This window comes from Clytia hemisphaerica, unplaced genomic scaffold, assembly GCF_902728285.1.
Source record: "Clytia hemisphaerica strain Z4C2 unplaced genomic scaffold, Clytia hemisphaerica genome assembly, whole genome shotgun sequence".
Lineage (NCBI taxonomy): Eukaryota > Metazoa > Cnidaria > Hydrozoa > Leptothecata > Clytiidae > Clytia > Clytia hemisphaerica.
The window spans coordinates 648,068-652,914 of NW_027104548.1; the positions used below are offsets into that span (position 1 = coordinate 648,068).

The window sequence follows — 4,847 nt, forward strand, 5'->3', positions numbered from 1 at the left end:
ATACAGTGCTCTTACGCGACGACGTAGTGTAAAAGTCGATGTAAAAGGACCTTGTGTAAAACGGGCCGCAAAGGCTTTCAACCGTTACGTCAGATCGCGCCAATGGAATTGCTTTATTTTTCTTTTGACCAAAAGCGTGGAAGCTTTGTTCGAAAAAGTGCGATCGCAGCGCGTGCAAGTGGACACCGGCCTTTAGATTACTCTGTAGACTTCAGAAATGACTAAAATTACTCCAAACCAAAAAGGGTGCAAGCTGACAAATTGGGGTCTTGAGTGCTCCCAAAGATTTGGGAATACCAGGAAATGGAATTAACTCTCCTACACAACTGATTCTACAGCTTCAGTTGAACTCGTAATCAACACCGATAAATCGAATGTGTCACCATGAACTGTACTGTTAAGCAACATCTTATGGTTAGTTCTAAAGCAGCTGAAAAGAGTTTACAATTTCTGGTACTTGCGGATCCATGGTTGCAAATAGTCACAAAGACTTCCAAAGTAGGTTTGCGTTCAGTAAACTTGAAAAGATTTTACGCTAAAGCTCCTTCCTATTTTACAGTTGTGAAATTTGGACCATCTACGAAGAAATATGTTTGGAATCAAAAGTTTGATAGAGTTCCAAATTAAAAGATCTAAAACATCTCCAATGATAACTGTTAGATTGAACCAACCAGAATCAACTGAAGTTTCTTGGTCACAACTTGTCATTGGACAACAATGAGATGACAAAAAATCTGTGTGCTCTATCTTCACGGAAAATGGAGAAGCTGTCAATCTTTATTATTATTATAATGTAAAAAAGTTCTAGACGCACGAGGGCCTCTGGAACTGATCGCGATTATACGTATTTTACAATTGTCTTGTGTTGAATCTTTTCGGATGTTTACTCCATGCAGTGTTGAGTCTTTCTTTGAAGACTTTGACTGTCTTTGCCTCAGCGACATCTTTTGGCAATTTATTCCAGGTTGGTATAGTTCGATAAAAGAAGGAATTCGTTTGTACACCACGGATCTTGATTTAGATTATAAAATAAATCGGCCCAACTGATATTTCTGTGGTTCAAGGCTGAACTGACTCACCCGCTCTGCTCGGCTTAGGGGCCACTCACATATCGATGTTTCCAACGACTAACGTCAAATCGACGCAAGGGGGTGGGGGATCAGAGGCATTGACGCTAAGAAGCTGATTGAATACTCATTTTTCTAACAGATATGCCAGATATTTTTTTTATTTTGTTAACTACTCTCGCTACTCATAGTTTACACAAAATATTGGTGTCAAGACGAGACGAGACGAGACGAGACGAGCCAATCGATTTTCTAAATTTTCAAGTTTGGTTGGTTCGTGTAAAAAAAATAATAGATTACGATTTTATCGATTTTCGGTGGCTGATGCTGATGCTGAGGGTAGGGGTGGGGGTCTTGGACGAGGGCCGAGTCTCAGTTATCTTCTTTTTGGACTATGGAAGGCTTTTCCCGTCAAAAGGTGGACTTTTTGAAATCAAATCAAAATGAAAAATCAAATCTTTCGAAAGGTTGAAGTTTTACGAAACAGAAGGTTTAAAAGTTCTGTATTCCGCCCTAAACGATATTATTTTTTCTTTCGTCGTCGGCTTTCGACTGTAGAGCAGATGAGTCAGTTCAGTCTTGAGCCACGGAAATATCAGTTTTATTTTATAATCTAAATCAAGATTGACAGCTTCTCCATTTTCCGTGAAGATAGAGCGCGTATATTTTTGTAATCTCATTTTTGCCCAGTGAGACATTCAGTTGATGCAATCTGACAGTTATCATGTGAGATGAGATGTAGCTTCAAAGATTTGTTAATTTGGAGTTCTATCAAGCTTTTGATTCCAAACATAATTACACCCCTGTGTCACAGACCCACTGGGACCCAAGCCCCACTGGGAAATTTGGCCGAAATTTGTCCCCGGTGGGAAAATACCTTGAAATTCCAGCCCCATTGGGATATTAATTTTGATTTCATCCCCATTAGAAATTCAAAGTTTAAAAATTGCACTCCAAAACCATCCCCACTGGATTTTTTAACCTTGAAACAATAGAATTTCTCTCCCCATTGAGATTTTGATAAGAGTTTTTATCCCCGCTGAGGAAAAAAGTTCCACCGGGGCTGTGAGACAGGGGCGTATAATTCATTTTTGTATGAAATGTGTTAATCTTTGAAGTCATTTCTTCGTAGATAGTCCAAATTTCACAACTGTAAAATAAGACGGAGCTTTAGCGCAAAATCATTTCCAATTTTTGGAACACAGACCTACTTTGGAAGTCCTTGTGACTATTTGTAACCATGGATCCCAAGTACCAGAAGTTATCGACTCTTTTCAGCTGCCTTAGAACTGACCACAAGATGTTGCTTAACAGTAAGGTTTATGGTGACACATTCGATTTTTCGATGTTGATTACAAGTTCAACTGAAGCTTTAGAATCAGTTGTGGCAGAAGAGTTGTTAAAAGTCCACATCTGTCAGACTCTATTCGTTTTTGTTTTGGAGTAATTTCAGTAATTTCTGAAGTTTGCAAAGTAATGTAAAGTTGAAGATCCACATCTCTTTGAAATCTCAATATTATTCACTGTTCGTCTTTATGTGAAGTCAACTCAATTTCTCTTAATCTTAATCTTCATAATGATTTTCGAATAACGACCTTGAATCCCGAATAACAGGGAAAAATTTATATTTTATACATAGGAAATGTTGAAAATTCAAATTAAAGGCAGTGGGTACCGTGAGTATCAGATTGTATGAATCTTATATAATGTAACGACATTTTGCGATTTTAATCAGCGAGAACCAGAACAAGAGTGACCATGGTTGCCATCCCAGATCTTGGATGAAGGCCAGTCAATCGAATCACAAGAAACAAGGGCAAAAAAGCATAGTACAGAGTAACATCTCAGAATATAGCATGCAGACCTCTCTACTATTACGAGTCAAATAAACTACAAGTGCCTAATAAAAATCCCCCCCCCCCCCGCTGGTTAATTTTTCGAGTGTGATTGAGACGTAAAAGTCTTACCGTAGCTCTTCCCACAGGTTAAATTTTAGAGAAAGCTAATCTGTAGTGTTCGCGGTATTTATTGATTGCATCTTTTAATGCTATTGCTTTGAGCCAAAAAAATCAGACCAGATTCTAAAAATCGCAGTGTTATTTTCTAATCGGAAAGAGAGTTATGGGTATTTCTGAAACCATGCTCGCACGTGACGGTTCTGTTACGCTCACTGACTTTTATATACCCTGGACGAATTTTCTCAATCCTGGCCAAGCAAAATCTTTGATCGGAGTTTTTTGTAAGTGGTACCCTAATGGTAGCACTTCTCAATAGCGGTGAAAATGAATCGAGAGCGCTAGCTCTACTTTTCCTCGAATACTTTTTATGATGAAGCGCCGCGTTAGACGTTAATTTTTAACATTGTAATGGCTTCTTCTCGGGTACCAATTCTAAAAAACTCCAAACAAAGATGGCGGATATAATATAGCTTTGTCCAGGGTATATAAAGGTCAGTGGTTTCGCTACGAAACGAAATGAAGCCATTCTATTAGTTAGAAGTGACGTAAAACTTGAATGTAAGCAATAGAATATGGCTTCAAACAAAGACGGCGAAACGGAATCGTAACGTCTGAACAATCTGAGTATCTGCAAAATTAGTAAACGAGAACGTTGGCGATTTTTGATAGGTTGTTTGTAAAGTCTGTTCCAAAAAATTTGACACTACGCACTATTTTAAATATCACAGGGAAAAAAACATAACTAAAAGTAGTATTTCGTTGGAAAGATAATTTTGAGCAGTTTGATGTAAACTTTGCAGATTTTTGGTCCAGCGCGCAGCAGAATGGACCTTTAAAAAGCAACTGATTGAAAAGATTTTGTCTTTGTCGGGGCCTGTGCGCGCAATAAATTAACAAGTCCAGGCTAAACCAACCACCGATCTAGAATTTTTTGTTTTGGAATGAATTGGTAGTAGAGTCAAATTTCCCGGTTAGATTATTAAAGGGTTGTTTCAGGTAGGGTTAGGGCTAGGGTTGGGGATGGGAGTTAACCCCTGGTTAGGGTTTTAGCCCCCGGGTAGAGTTTGGAGTAAATACCATGTTTATAAGGAAATTTGAACTCCTGAATACAGTTGTGACTCGATGGCCGAGTGGTTAAGGCGCTGGCGTTCTAATCATAGGTGCTTTGTATATAGTGTGTTCGAATCCGACCATCGGCAAAAGTTTCGAAATTTCGGGAAATGCTTCAAAAATTTAAAAACTTAGCAATACAAAGAAAGTGTCAAAGAATAGAAGCTCAGAGTGGAGGATGGGAAGGAAAGTTTTTTGCGTCACTTAAGGAACCCGGTACGAACGACATTCGGTTATTGCCACGTCAGCTGGACCTTCACGCCGCTCCGGCTTCTTGTTCCTTATCAAAAAGCTTTAATATTATTCTTATAAAATTTTAAACCCGCTAAAAAGTTGAGATATTTTACAAATTTCCCTTTACTATAATTAATTTACGTTGCGAGGTTGTTGGTTTGATCCCAAGTCGGGTCATACCAAAGATTCTCGAAATGGTACCTGGTGCCTCTCTGCTTGATTGTCAGCAACTACAGAGGCGAATCGAGGGTAAGTAGAGAAATCCAGAGAAAGGAATGGAGCACTGAAATACCTTCGGTTGGGCTTCGACTGTAGTCGCAAACTTACTTATGTATCTCGTTTTCTGGAAACTAAATACTCGTCGAAAAACGAGTTGATTGATTCAAAAACAATATGGGTGTTTTAACAGGCTTAACACTCGAAACTGGAAAAAAAATGATGGAAACCATTTTAAGTATATTCCTCTTTTTATGGATAA

General features: G+C 38.6%; 1 protein-coding gene across 2 annotated transcripts in view; it reads left to right on the top strand.

Annotated features, from left to right (window-relative positions):
- LOC136822730 (neuropeptide Y receptor type 6-like) overlaps window positions 1-4,847 on the top strand; it is an 81,357-nt gene that overhangs the window by 21,357 nt on the left and 55,153 nt on the right. The window lies entirely within an intron of this gene.